Source organism: Palaemon carinicauda, chromosome 20, assembly GCF_036898095.1.
Source record: "Palaemon carinicauda isolate YSFRI2023 chromosome 20, ASM3689809v2, whole genome shotgun sequence".
NCBI lineage: Eukaryota > Metazoa > Arthropoda > Malacostraca > Decapoda > Palaemonidae > Palaemon > Palaemon carinicauda.
The window spans coordinates 82784338-82800931 of NC_090744.1; positions in this window are offsets into that span (position 1 = coordinate 82784338).

A 16594-nucleotide genomic window follows, 5' to 3' on the forward strand; every position below is an offset into this window, starting at 1 on the left:
GTGAAATCCCCTGCCTATGTATAGATAATATTAAGAATTCTAACAAATTCTCTAATACCAAGTAGAAGTTTCTTCCCATATGATGATCAGACGATTATAATTTCATTTCGTAGAGAAACATAATATTTTATTTCAAAAATCTTTAAGAATTACTTCCTTTTGAAAAGTAAAAAAAAAACTGTTTGCTAATCCCAGAGTACAAAGATTAATCGCTTTGTAATTTAAAGTTTAAAATCTTATCTCCATATTCAGCGTTTGAGTCAAAATTTGATTCTGAACCGTAAAGATTTAAATACTATTTTTAAGAATGAATAATGATTTATCTTTTGAAAAATTACATAACTGAAGTTTAATTGAAAAAACTTAATGAAGGAAACAAATTCGTAAAAAATACTATAATAAATGCATTAGAGTTTGAATCTCAATAACGGCATTTCTTTGTAAAATGGTAGAAAAGATTACTTTCGGGTATTAATGGGCTTCCTATGTAGTTTGGGAACGAGAGAGAGAGAGAGAGAGAGAGAGAGAGAGAGAGAGAGAGAGAGAGAGAGAGAGAGAGAGAGAGAGAGAGAGAGAGCTTATCATGATAATGAATCCATTTATCTAAATTTTGAAACCACTTTGAGTTGTTTTTCCAAATGTTTTGTATCATAAATGTGCAATCATTTACAACATTCATGATATGTTATTCAATCCTTTGTCTCCTAAGTGATGAATGGTTCCAAACGGGAAGCAAATTGTGCACATTAGAATGATATAAAGCAGAGATATTTGTTATCAACGAGGTCTAACTTTGTACAGAAACTGTGCCAAAGGGCAATTCGTCATAGGAAAATCGTGCCTTAATAAAATGGAGTGTATTGTGTGGTTATAAAGTGTATCATAAGACGCTAAGTTTATCAGGGTTATATATGATTCACTATAGGGATGTTAATTCCGTTCTCCACTTCCCTACAAGACTTTATCTAATTGCTGTAGGGACACCAAAAAAATGAAAAATAAAATAAAAAGAACCGTGCTTTTAAAACAAACAAATGGTAATTTCGATAAACTATCAGACGAGAAGAGAAATTTTGTATTTTCACTCATTGGAAAAGTATGGTACATTTGAGAATATGTATGAAGAAAATAAATTGAGCATTTTAAGATGATGTAAAGCAGAGATATTTGCTAGCAATTTGTCAAGAAAATGGCGTGCATTATGCGGTTATAAAGTGTATCTTAAGACAAAGTTTATCAGGGTTGTATATGATTTTTTATGAAGTTTATGGGGAATGAATTCCATCCTCCCGTTTCTAAAAAGAATATAACTAAGTACTGTAGGCACACCACAGAAACATTATTAGTTCCCAACACACAAATAGCAAACTATCTGACTAGAAACGTAATTTTGTATCTTGGTCCATAGGAAAAGTGTGATACATATTGAGAATGTTTATGAAAAAAATATAAAAAAAAAAATAATTTTCTTTGCGTGAAGATAATAATAAAACCTTAATAAGAATATAACATTAGAAGATAATCATCATATTTTCTTATTAAGAATTCCTCTGCTTCTCTTTGGTCTTGAGAATTCTGAGAAAGAAGAATTGAGAGATATAGTTTACTTAAAGATTTATTTTAGTTTGAGAGAGAGCCAAACCCCATATTTGCATTAACTGTCAGGCCAATCAATACCCAATTTAGTTTTTCTTACAAAGAGTTGTAATTTTTCGAGAAATAGAAAGCTCTTAAAATAGGGACATGGATGTCTACAAATTTTCTTATAGTTCCTAGTTCATTCAAGTTGATGGAAGTTTTGTTGTAAATATGGATAGAGTAATCCATAAGATACTAATTCACGTCACAAAAAAAAAAATAAAAAAAAAGAAAGTCTAATTATTGAAGTAATGAAATAGCTACCAGGCCTTATAATTAATCAGAATTTTTCTGAGCAAAATCCCAATTAAAAAAAACAGGAAAGAAAGCAATAAAACTTTGTAATAAATAAAAGGGAAGGTGTAGATTAGGTAATAGAATTATAGAATTCTGCTTTGATAGGAAGGTCTCTTTTATTTTTGTTGGTGATTTCAATGTTCACCGTTGGGATTGGTTAAATTCTGTTTCTCCTACTGAGTGACATGGCTTATGAGCTTTGGACTTTGCCTCTAAACCCGAATGTGAGTAAATTATAAGTGAAGCTACGCACAGGTCTGATAACTGCTTGGACCTTGTATACACTGACATCCCTAGCATTATAACAAGTAAGGTTATTTCCCAGGTTAGATCATCTGATCATAGCTTAATTTATTTAGTAGTGAAGACTGAGCAGCCTGTCCTTGATGTGGCATACACGTGTAAGATTTATATAAAATCTCAAGCAAACTGGAATGGCATTTAAATTATATTTTAAACTTGAATTGGTCATAGTTGTTTAACAGTGATGAGCCATATGTTCTTTTGAATGAGAATCTGGTCAGCATAATTGAGAGACGTATCCATTCTTGTGTGGTAAAGTAGGCCTACGTAGTGAAAAACAAACCCTGGTTCAATTATGTTTATTTGGAGAAGCAGGGGGCTCATCATTTTTAAAAAAGTAATAAATCAGGTTTGACTTGGATTAACTATACTCAGCTAAGAGCTTTTGCTCAGAGAGTTTATGCTTCAACTAAAAAGGAATACAATTTAACCATAAAGAAACCATTTCCGGTATAACCCAGGAACATAAGTGGTGGGCTACCCTTAATTCTGCACTCTTTGGTGTAGACGTAACAGTTTCTCCTTTACTTAAACCAGATGGGTCTGACACTCACTATCCAAAGGAAAATGCAACACATTTGGTTGATGTGTTTGGCAGCAAGCAGAGTAATTAGAAATTTGATCTTCCTTATTTCTGTTTTCCTGAGTCTAAACTAACTAGTTAAGCTTTTAGGTCTCATGATATACAGGCTGTCTAGATGGATCTTGATGCTTATGGAGGTGTAGACCTAAATGGTATGTTGGCTTTGTCTTTCATAAAGACTGCAGATTTGTTAACTCCTAAGTTATATATTTTCAGCAAGTTAGCAAGAAGAGGTTTGTTTTGCATTTGTTGAAGAATTGGTATTGTTATGTATATATGTTTTTGGTAGATCAAGTCCAGCTAATTACCAGATAATTTCCATAACTCCCATGCTATCTAAATTTTTTGAACGTCTTTTGGCAAAACGTCAAAATAGGTTTGCTGAAGGCAATCATCTGTTTCCTAGTTTGCGATTGGAGCATGTGATGTGCTTCTTACAATATCCAATTCTGTACAGAAATTCGTTCATTGTGGTTAGAGAGTTCGTACGATTGGCCTTGATTTTTGTGCTGCCTTTAACTGTGTTACTCAAGAGGCCATTGTTTTCAAACACAAACAGTTGGGAGTAGATGGATCTTTTCTTGGAATCATTATTGTTCTTTTAAGTAATAGATCGCAAAGATTTGTTATTGATGGGCACCGTAGTGAGCATAGGAATGTGATATCGGGTGTTCCTCGTGGTTGTATTCTTGGTCCATTACTTTTCATACTATATACACATGATATGTGGTTTGGTCTAGAAAACAAGCCCGTTAGATACGCAGATGATGCTACGCTTTTTGCATCAATTCCATCTCCTGAATATAGATCTGGGTTGCTGTTTCCCTCAATAAATATTTTGCTATAATTAGTGCAAGGTGCAAATTATAGGTCATCAAACTGAACCCTAACAAAAACCAAAGTATGATTGTGAGTAGATGGAGGACAGGGGCCTCTTAGCATCTGGATCTCAGCATTGATAATATTACAATAACTCTGTATGACTGTGTTAAAATTACTTTTGAGAAACATACTCGGCATGTCTCTTCTTCAATTGCACAAAAAAAAAAAAACTGGCTTATTGAAAAAGTCTTTCAAGATTGTTGGTGATCCATCTATTCTGAAGATTTGTTTTAATTCTTTCTTTCTACCTTGTTTCGAGTATTATTCTCCTCTCTGGTCTTCAGCTGCTGAATCCCATCCTAATTTGTTGGAGAGAAACGGACGGTCTATTAAATTTCTTATTCCTGACCTAGATATTAAACTCTGGCATCGTCGTTCAGTTAGTTCATTAATAGTTTAATTTCTAGCCTATACCATCATTGTACTTTCCTTTAGCATGTATCAGTCTATATTTCCACCATTGATCACCTATATAAAAGAAAAAAAAGTAATTCCATATTGAATACAAATTTTCCAGGAATTCCTGATGATAACATGCGAAAATGACGTCAAAACTTTAATATAAGTATTTCAATGGATTACTTGGGTCACATCTTTTTATTTGACCCTGGAACTTGTTTTGTGAAAATATATGCAACTTTTCGTGTGCCTCGGTTCGCGTCAACACTTAAAATTTTGTAATAAGGAATAAAAACGAAACCTGTGGGACGTTATTTGAACAAGTTTCCTGGCAAAATTTGAAAACAATCACTTCAAAGTATTGAATAAAATGTGTGGCATCAGTAAATTCACTAGACTATTCCAGATAATCCCTTCGACCTCGTTCACCCAACACAAGGGTAGATGTGGTTATTGCTGTTTTACATTGTCTCCATCTTAATGTACGAAGCAATTCGTTGCCTGCTTTCCCTAGTTATGCTTGGACACAGAGGATTTGTTTCCATCGCTGATTTTCCTTTCAGATGAAAAAGTTAGTTTATATGAATGTCTATCTACAGTATATACTTTTGGCGATGTTGAAAAGGTAATATCCCTTTACTTCGAAAATCAATAACTAATGGTAATCTTATTAGTAGTGTTAATATGACGTTGCCTTTCATTACCTTTCTGTCTGGAGTGTACGCTAGAGCACGATGTACCTCTTTCTTGTATCTTGATGAAAGAAAGCTATACTTGCTTACTCTTGAGAATGATGCCTCATTTAAGTACTTTAAATAATATATACAATAGGTAATCCTATATATATATATATATATATATATATATATATATATATATATATATATATATATATATATATATATATATATATATATATATATATATTATATATATATATATATATATATATATATATATATATATATATATATATATATATTTATATATAAAAGATACACACCCACAGCCAAGCATACACACATATACATTATGTTTGTGTGCACACATATGTCTATTGTATATATATATATATATATATTATATATATATATATATATGTGTGTGTGTGTGTGTGTGTGTGTGTGTGTATGTGTGTGTGTATGTTTGTGTGTGTTTGTGTGTGTGCGGCTGTGTCTGTGTCTGTATGTGTGCAGAGAGAGAGAGAGAGAGAGAGAGAGAGAGAGAGAGAGAGAGAGAGAGAGAGAGAGTGAGTTAATCTAAAGAAGTGGCTAAAATATTGAAATAACCATATCAATCATTTTTCTAGTGACGATTGGACTTATTTCAATATTTTAGCCACTTCTTTAGATTAACTCTCTCTCTCTCTCTCTCTCTCTCTCTCTCTCTCTCTCTCTCTCTCTCTCTCTCTCTCTCTCTCTCTCTCTCATCAATTGTTATATGGACATTATGAAAATTCTTCTATATTTAAATATGTTATAAGAATGGCAAAATGAATCCTTTGATAAATTTTCCGAGTCGATATATTTTACTAATGGCATTCAAGGAGGCAATCCTTTATTTATATGAAGAATCCGTTCTAAGATATCTAATATGACGTATACTGTTAAATGTTTGCCGTAAAAATATGGTAAAAATCCTGGAATAAATGTTGCTGGGCATTTACCTTTTTGAAAACGGAAACATCGACGTAAAGGAGTGATAGTACGGTCACCAACCCGTAAAAGATAATAACAAAGTAGGGTAAAAATAATGTTCGCCTGTATTTTACTGAAATACGGCTGATAACAGTATCTTTTTACGGAGATTTTCCGATGAAGATTACGTGTTTTTAAACAGTGTAGAGGAAATTCTCTAATTGATACTAGATTGATCTCCAAGTGAATTTTATGTTAAAATATATTTTATATATTGACACTTTTAGGATAGATTCCTTTAGGATATGGCCTTTGAATCAGTCGGGAATATTTTGATTTACGAAAGACGTACTTGGATGAAAAATAAAAAAAGAAATTGCTTAAAAACTGTTTTCTAAGAATGCTTTTCTAAATACAGGCTAACACTAAGATAATTCTTTGGCTGAATACAAATTACAAAGAAAAAAAAACATATTGTAATTTTTTGATAGAAATCTGATTGAATAAACTTCAGTCATTTTTTGAGTGAATACTTTACGAAAGAAGATAAATGCCTTAAGTCACTTGCTAATATTCTTTGAACAGTAAACCATCTTATGTCCATGGTTGACACAAAACTTATTGAATAAAGAAACAGTAAAAATTCAACGAATGACAGGAAAGTCATGATATCGTCACAAAATCTTTTGTTGACCCAAAATCAAAAGAATTATCATTATTAGCTAAGCTATAACCATAGTTGAAAACTTGAAATGCTATAAGCCCAAGAGCTCAAACAAGGAAAAAAGGCCTAGTGAGGAAAGGAAAAAAAAGAAATAAACTAGAAGAGTATTACTGAACAATTAAAAAAAAATATTTCAATAACAATAACATTTAAATCCTTCATTTATAAACTATAAAACAATTCAATAAAAACAATGAAGAGAAATGACATTGAATACTGTGCCTGAGTGTACCCTCACTAAAACCACTAAGGCACTAAACATCTTTGACATCATCCCCAATTCTACGGACAGAATGACTGACCTTGCGACTTCTGAAATCCCTGACAATTTTAAGGACAGTGTCCAGGTTCAGGTATTCGTCTGAGAGTCATTGAAAATCGTTTTTAAGATTAAGCAGCACACTAGTCCTTGTTCTTTCAAGTTACTTGATAATGGCATTGTCTTTGAGACCTATATTCAATGCCAGTGTCAAGGAATCAATAACCGACCCTGGAGCCCCATGGGTCAAGTTCGAATTGTTTGACCTCTAGATATCTTAATCACTGCCAGCGGTAACGCTCTACAATAATAGCATGTTAACCACCAAATCTCAATGAAAACGGAAAATATTTTGACCATTTCCCAGTCTTTGATATTTCTAAACGCATCACCAATTTTGAAAACATAATAACCTTCCTCCAAACTAAAATCTTCGATCATAAAGGACATTCAATTCATCCTCGAAGACCCTGAAAATCGATGTCGTTTTCTATCGATGCTGAAAGGCCTGCGTAACTTGGTACGGTAACGTCATACCATCCTCTAGTCTTCGTAAAGATCTCTTGTTTCCTTCGTTATCATATATCCCAAGGTCCATTGGCGGTTCGAATCTTGCAGTGACATCACTTGGTTCGATGGTTGGCGACCAAGATTTGCGGTTATTCCTAGAGATAAATGCTTTCAACATTAGCAAGGATTTTTTAAAATACTACACATTGCGAGGTTTCATAATCAGCATTATCATTCAAAGTTTTACGAATTAATAATCATCATGATTACAATGAAACTTTATTGATATTACCCATATGAATTACACCAACAACTTTGACGTCTAGAACAATTACAATGTGACGGGATGAGAGAAGGTTGTGACTCAAAGACAGGGTGAAAGCAACTGAGCGAGTTTATTATAGAACACCCTCCTTTATATACAAAAGCTCAAGCCAACAGGAAATTTCATGTTCAAAATCAACACCGTTCCCATTGAGAAAAACAGACATGTTTTTTCAGGTTTATTTTAGTGCGAGGGGAGAGCGAAGATACAAGCACAAAATGAACTATGTACGATCGTGTGACACACGGCTGGTACATAGCTCCCCCTTTAAACTTGACATACTGTACATGTTAAATAGGGTGCCCTGAATCTGGAGTGGTAGTAGCAAAAACTGCGCCGATTAGCGGCAGTGAGTGGCTGTAGAAGTCGTTGGTTGGGGGGCGAGCGAGTGGTGGATGATAGGTGGCTTTGTTGCCGCTCCAGCTCGTCATGGGGTAGGCATGTGTGTCCTACGGCATTCACAGGCGTGTGTGCCCTACGGCATTCATAGGCGTGTGTGTCCTACGGCATTCATAGGCCTACGGTATTCATTCATAGGGGTGTGTGTCCTACGGCATTCATAGGCGTGTGTGTCCTACGGCATTCACGTCAGCTTCGGTTGAAGTTGAATATGTGTCCTCTTCGTCAGGAGTGGAGGCGTTGATGGAGGTTTTGAAGGTCAGGAAGTGGCTGTCCATAAGGGCACGAAGTAGGTTCACCTCACGAGGAGAGCCGTGTGCGGCAGGTTGCAGGCGAGTGATACTGGTCATTTTCCCGAGTGTAAGTGAAGCCCTTGAGTCCCCCAACGGTTGTAGAGAGAGCTGAAAAAGCTGTACTATACGGTTGCTGGCGACGGCAAGAACTGCTGCAGAAGGTATGCTTTGAGGGAGTCATATTAACTGTGAGAGGCGTGGGGGGTAAGGGGGGAAGGCGGGAGGAGCGAGTCACTCCAGGGTCACCAATGTGACGGGCCGAGAGAAGGTTGTGACTCAAAGACAGGGTGAAAGCAACTGAGTGAGTTTATTATAGAACACTCTCCTTTATATACAAAAGCTCAAGCCAACAGGAAATTTCATGTTCAAAATCAACACCGTTACCATTGAGAAAACCAGACATGTTTTTTCATGGGGGAGAGGGGAGAGCAAAGATACAAGCACAAATGAACTATGTACGATCATGTGACACATGGTTGTACAACAACAATAATAATGATGATAATGAAACATCAGCCGATTACAAAAACATCAAAACAATGAAACAAAAAACTTGGTCTCTCACATCATATCCTATCTTTTAGCCAATGACTGAAACAAAGCAACCTCTGTTGCAGGGCCAAAAGACTCTCGATAGATCCTTTGTAAGGTCAACATTTCGTATCCCGTAGCCTGGCCCAAGGAAGGACGTCCCCTTCTGCTGTATCCTATGAAGCTCACAGAATTAAAAAGCTATGACTCGGGACAGTTGTCACTGCCTGCTGCAACGCATCATACTAATGGAGCTTTGCGAGGTCACTGTTGAATGCTATAATAATAATAATAATAATAATAATAATAATAATAATAATAATAATAATAATAATAATTATAATCATATTATTATTATTATTATTATTATTATTACTATTATTATTATTACAAGCTAACCTACAATCCTAGTTGGAAAAGCTGGAGCAAGTATCTGGTTATATATATATATATATATATATATATATCCGGTAACACTCAGTTCTACCTGTCCCTCAGGTAGGGGATAAGGGAGTAATTATACCCTAGTAATGAATAGTGTGTGTGCATATCCATCTACATATTTAGCCGTCATTTTTAAAGGGCTACGTGCACTAATAATAATAATAATGATAATAATAATCTACTGTTTCCTGATGAGCGTTTCGAGTCACATAGGGCAACGCCCTTTAGAACAAGATCGAGGCCAAAGAAAATAGTCCCCTTTGCTGTCTGAAGGCAGTTCGGATCACCTTCGGTTTTTAACTTTTTTTTTTTTAATGCCCCTCGGTGGGTGTTTGGAAATCTCTACTAAATGTTTTGTATATAAGAAAATGGTTATCCGATATTTGCCTCAAAACTAGTCTTATGAGTATTTTTACTCTTACCAGCGTTTTAGAAATTTGAACCATTTTCATAGGAAAACTTGGTTTGAACAAAAATACTGCTGTTTTCCATTCGTTCTAAAACTGGTATAGTCATTTACTTACAGAAAGTTCAAGCAGTCAAACAATAAAATCAATTTTCAGATGATAAAGATACAATGGGAATAATTAGTTCGTTTACAAATTGCTAAAGATAAGCATTCCTAAGACAACCGTGGATAAAAAACTTGAATGAAAATTGTCAAAATTCAATGGTTGACAGGAAATGTAATCAATATAAGTCATTCTTTGTTCACTGAAAATTGATAACAACTTATCTTTAATAGATGACACGAAACTTACCTGTAGAAACTGTCAAAATTGTCTGATGACACAAAACCTAAGAATATTATTGAAAAGCTTGAGTGATGTTACCAGGTAACAAAACCTTTTCTCTCATTAAGCAACTATTTATTTTAACTCTTCCCGGAAAAGACTAACCTCCTCCCAGGGCAACAACTTCCAATGAAGCAAACGTGAACATTTTAAGGTCTTTTAGGAAGGTCACAGTCTTTAAAACCTAACCCTGAAGATTTGTCCTCGGTGACCGTGAAATGCTAAGGACAAAATGACTGACCTTGTGGCTTCTGAAATCTCTGGCAATGTTAAGGACAGTGTCCAGGTCAAAGTATTCGTCTTTGAAAATAGTTGCTAATGTTAAGGCTGCATGTTTGTCCCTGGCCTTCTAAATTGATTTATACCATCATTGTCCTTAATACCTCTGAATTCCATGTCAATGGTAAGGAGCCTTCAAAAGCATTAGTAAAGTGAAGTTGAATTTCGGGTTTGACTTCTGGTTATAGAAATCAGTGATAATGCTAACATCTATTTGTTCGACCTTCAAACCTCTAGAAAATAGTATGTTCAACATCGGGATACTTTGCCAAATCTTCTATGCTACTAAAATCACATTTTGTTAAAAGGACATACTTCCTCAGGGACCATAAAAATCAATGTCTCTTGTAACAATAGAATGCTTAACCTGGCAGCGTGTAGTTTTACGTAATACGACCCGTAGCAGTCTCCCTTGTCCTTCTTGTTTTGTCCCCTCTGTCCATTGACTATTCGAGTCTTGCAGTGACGTTTAAAGACAACACTTGCCAAAAATAAGATTCTACACTTGCTTCAGTGCTGGCGTTGTCATAGAATTATTATAAAAAAAAAATATACGATTACAATGTCGAATGAAAATATTAAAAAAGTAATTACAAATATGATTACAATGTAATTATTATATTCACTGATATTAATTTCATTAGGAATCACAGCAACAATAAGACTAAGAATTTCAGGAAATTTGACAGGCTGTTGTAACAACCGCAAAAATAAATCTTAGCCTCTTCTTTACATCAACCCATTTTCTTTTACCAAACAACCACGACCTCTGTTACAAGGCTAATAAACTCTGACGGTCCCTTTGCAAGGTCGACGTTTCGTACCAAGCGCCCTCAACCAACCAAGGACGTCCTTCAATAGCATCGATTCTCAAATGGTAAAAAGCTATGACTCGGGACAACCCTCACCAGTTGGTCTCACGCATCATATCAGAGCTTGTGCAAGGTCGTCTTTTAATGGTACGACAACAGCGACATTGTTGATAAGAATTTTACTCTGAACCACATTACATTATGTACACAAACATAAAACTCAATGCTGAAATGCTACGGATTCCCTACAGAACGATACCACATTTAGACCTTAATGCAGTACAAGGTCTAGGGCCGAGACGCCTGTTCCTCGCAAGGAGGTTTGATAGGGTTTTTCGTAGGAATAAAGATTGCCTAGTTAGCCAGTGCCAAAGTGGCGTGGATCACCTTTGATTTTTATCTATCTTCATAGACTTGGCTTTTAGCAACCATCCTAGACAGGTAATTAATTTTGTTTAATGATATTCCATCTATTTAAAATTTCATAAATGCTATTCAATTGATTTATGGAGTATTTTAGGCTAAGGGATATTTTATGTTTTATTTCAAAGAAATTATTCTCCAAGTTATGCTTAATGATTCTAATTTAAAATTTTCTACCAAAATGTTTCGTACGAACAGAATTGGGCAATTTTGGTCGAAGAACCAAAAACATTACTTTACTGTTATCGATGCTTTTGTGATGTTATTATTCAGAGTTAAAAAAAAAAAAAAAAAAAAAAAAAAAAAAAAAAAAAAAAAACTAACTAACAATATGCACAATTATCTTTTTAATGAATTTAATTAAGCAAAAAACATCAACCAATTTGCTGACAGAAAATAATTGGCTAACAAAAACAACATCTGCCTAAAATTATTAGCTGAAAGAAAAAAACTTAAAAGCTACTATTATTAGTCAATGTTTGACAAACATTTTGCAAGCAAAACTGTCAAAATCTAAAAGTTGGCGATAATACAAAAAAAAATCCGTCATCAAATCTCTTTCTCACAGACAAAATTTCCTAGTCTTTTAATAACACGAAAAATTTCAGAAGTAATTTAAAGGGTTTGTGGACACAAAATTAAAAGAGAAATAAAGTATGGCAGGACCACTCTCTCAAGACAACAATTTCAACCAATGATAAACGTAAACATTTTATGCTCTAAGAAATTTGTTCTCGATAACCCTGAAATCATCCCCAATGCCAAGGTCACTACGACTGACCTCGTGGCTTCTATATTTCCTGAAAATATTAAGGACAGTGTCGAGATCAAGGTAGTCTTCTTAGAGTCCTCGAAAATCGTTTCTAACGTTAAGGCAACACGTTCGTCCTTGGCCTTCTAAATTCATAGAAAATGGCCTCGCTCTCAATTACCCTAAATCCAATGTCAATGCGAAGGAGAGACGGTCCTACTCTTGTGCTCTGAAAGTCCCTGCAAGTTGTAGAAAGATTGGTTCAACCTTGGGGATTCTAAATCATTGACAAGATTAACTATAACATTAGGTTCAACCTCCGGGCCCCAAATGGCTGTCTACGATACCTTTAAAAGCACTATCAGTGTCGAGGACAAAACAATGTCCTTCCTCCAAACTAAAGTTTTGGCCATTGTAAAGAACACGTCGTCCACGGGGTCACGAAAATCGATGTCAGTTGTTATCAACACTAAGGCGATTGCGTAACTTAGCTCGCTAGTGTGACGTCAAGCGAACCCTGAAGTCTTACTTCCTTCGTTGTTATATCATACCGTCTATTGACTTCCAATGTCTTGTAGTAATGCGTATACATAATGACTTTCCAAAAATAAATCTGTACAATTTGCTTCGATGGTTGACGACGAAGATTTATTATTAATCAAAAAGATAAATCTTGTTGACATTGGCAAAAACATATAAAAGAAAAAAGACAAATACAAAATATTAATTAAACCTTGTTCCAAGGAACTTAACTATTATCCTTTTCCATGAAACTATCCCCAAACACTAATCTTTATTGTGGTGAAAATACAAAACAGCCAGTGAGAAATATTAAACATTGTACTGTACTTCTACTACGTTAATGATTAATTACAAGTCACGTAGAATGGCCACAAAAATAATCACATTATGTACCTTACATAAGTCAAGGTAATTACTAATTTAATCTAACTTGTAAAGCCAAGACACGATGGTGCCATGTTATAAATATGAATTTGTTGATTAAAGCCATCCAGGGACAACTTCAGTAATTCGACGATCTCTTCATTCAAGTCATAGAGTCATCAAAAGATACTTTTAGAAACTTCCACCTCTCTCATTCAAGAAAGTTAAAACTTCATTCTAATTTACACAGTGGAATGTATCTTCGTCGTCCAAGGTCTGACCTACCCAGGCCTTTGGCAAGGACAAGGTCGCGTGCCTAAAGACCTAGCGCATGGCCATTTTTAACGTTATATAATCAATACTACGAGTAAAGGGGAAAAACTTGGAAGTATGTTCGTTTATACTCAAATCACAGTTGTGCTGTCATTGTTTTTTAGACCATTTATATGACTCATTAGATTTATATGTGGTGACTTAAGTCAAATGCGTTTGTGGAAAATATGTATTGTTAAATTAAAATGCTAAAGCTTAATTTTATTTTGAAAAATAATGAACTTAGTCAGTAACTTACTTAGGTTAGGGTTAGTAACAATAACAACACAACAATAATATCAATATCAGTAGTAACGAAGGTTATGATGCTGATGCTGATGATGATGATGCTATTGTCAAAAACAACAAAGACCTAGCGTTAACATATTCGGCAACGGATAAATAAAATCTTTTTAATGTTTGTGTGCGTCGAAAGATTTCCAAAAGCACGACACTTCCTCAGACATGTCAACAAACATGTAAACTGGAGTGTTCAATTTATGTTTAGTGAAAAGGTTGTTATACCCTATGCCAGTATTAACAAACCACCCCCGTTTTATTAATGGGATTATTCATAAATGTCGTTATTTCACGAATACGTCTGTACTCATTATAAATTTAAAGTTCGTGTCCATGAAAACATGTAACACAATGGCTGGATTTGCTACTCTTATTCAACAGGCTTTACAGATGATGACGCATTTAAGCACTTATAGTTAGTTATACAACTACAGCCAAGACCCCTACAATAATTGTATGGGTCCTGACTAAAATATACAATATTCTATCGGGCAAAATTAATAAACGCACTACAGGCAAACTCCCCCCCCCCCGCCCCCAACCACACACACACGTGAAAGTAAGTATATGGAGAGAAATAATAACCAGATCAGGATGCGATTAATTCCTTATGAGATACAAGAAAAAACTGCTATTTTCATCGGTATAAACACAGTACACGTACAATCATACATACGCAGAAGATATATATATATATATATATAAATATATATATGCATGCATATATATATATATATATATATATATATATAACAGTCATATATACGTAAAAGCTTGTATATATTCATTTATATATATATATAATATATGCGTGTGAGTGTGTGTGTGTGTCATGGCCATACCAAACATTTATACGATCATTATGAATCTTAAATGCTACTGTAAATGTTATTATATGTTTATCAGGTTATTTTTAGGCCTACATTTTTAATGAGTAAATAGACACAGCATGTTTTGACTACTCTCTCTCACATACAGACACTGGGCGTTTGTCCCAAAGAGCCTTGGCAATGTCAAGCAATTCTAGCAATTGGTCATAAAAACAAAAGTGATGCTGCCTTGTCCTTCCTTGTCCAAGGCTGACACTGCTCGGCCTTTGCGGAGGTCCAAGGCCTTGGATGAAACAGAACCAAGTAGATGTGGGATTTGGGCTACAAGGTCTGTGCCTTGAAGACGAGGTTGGTGTCTTAGGGGACAAGGTCACTGCCTTGAAGGAGAGGGAATTTTTTAAGAGGCACAAATATGAACTGAAATCTTGTTAGCAAATGTAGAGCTGACATGAATAATTTGACTTTTCACAGATGATGTTGTTATTATTATTATTATTATTATTATTATTATTATTATTATTATTATTATTATTATTATTATTATTATTATTATAAAGCTTAATAATCGTACTGCCATTATTTCCGGAGTGTTACACACAAGCGAATGTGGCGATGCAATGACGTTATAATATTGCTGTCGATAACCATTGTTGCCATGTCTCCAGTTTAAATTCAATCAATATATATTTATATTTAGGTGTTACGCGATGCTTACTTGTTTGATGAAATATACACATTATATTCTCTCTCACTCTATTCCTCAATATACTGTGTACATATATATATATATATATATATATATATATATATATATATATATATATATATATATATATATATATTTATATATATATATTTATATACAGTATATATATATATATATATATATATATATATATATATATATACATATATATATATATATATATATATATATATATATATATGCGTGTGTGTGAGTATGTGTATGTAATGTGTATATTTTCGCAGGAAGTCTGCTTTCAAGGTGAAAAGATAAACAAATATACTTCGTTTTGTATAAATACATACACTAACTTGACAAACTAGAAACCGAAGGGTGCAACCATTTTTTGGCAGTGTAACAAAAAACTTGTTCATCAAGACATGAAAGAATGAAATCTCACCTTTCTGTGACGTTTTAATGGTTTCGTAAACGCCCTCAACATCTTGTCCTATTTCAAATTGTCTGGCCATGGCCTGCTGATCCATAAGCCTGAATCAGAAACTTCTTTTGTCGAGAATCGAAGATCCCCGACCTTCTCAAAGACTGATAACAACTCAAGACTTGAAGCGACGACGGGAATGAAAAGAGGGATAAGGACAAGACCTAAATTCAAAGCAGGACAAATGGCAAGGGCAGGGTCAATACCTAAATTCAAAACAGGACAAATGGCAAGGGCAGGGTCAAGGACGAGACCTAAATTCAAACCGGGACAAATGATAAGGAAAAGTTTAAGAACACCAAAATTCAAAGCAGGACAAGTTCAAGGAGAAGGTAACTCCCTTGGAAAATCCTTAAGAATGCGAAGGACACAGTGACAACTACTGTACCTGTACAGTATGTTCGTTGGAGGGGGAGTACAGACGCCCCTCGCATCTGCTCTATTATCTGTGACGTCAGAGGAAAATGGTCGTCTTCCAAATACTACATGGCATTTATTTTCAAATTATAGTTCCGCAATTTGCTATCAGATCAACAGTGCAAACCATATTTACCAAGACACAATAAGAGCATTTGCATGTTATGACTACTATGTCAGGCGATTATCTAACAGCCGATCTCTGACTTCGATACGTTAGAAAACACCTTGAATATATTGATTAGCGAACGAGGCGTAACCTTCAGGCAAAAAAATTCCCCTACTTTTTAGTTGTCACTTCTGATACGGCTATTGTTGCCCTGGCCTCCAATTACGTAACGGTACCACGCGCGCGCGCGCGCGAGAGAGAGAGAGAGAGAGAG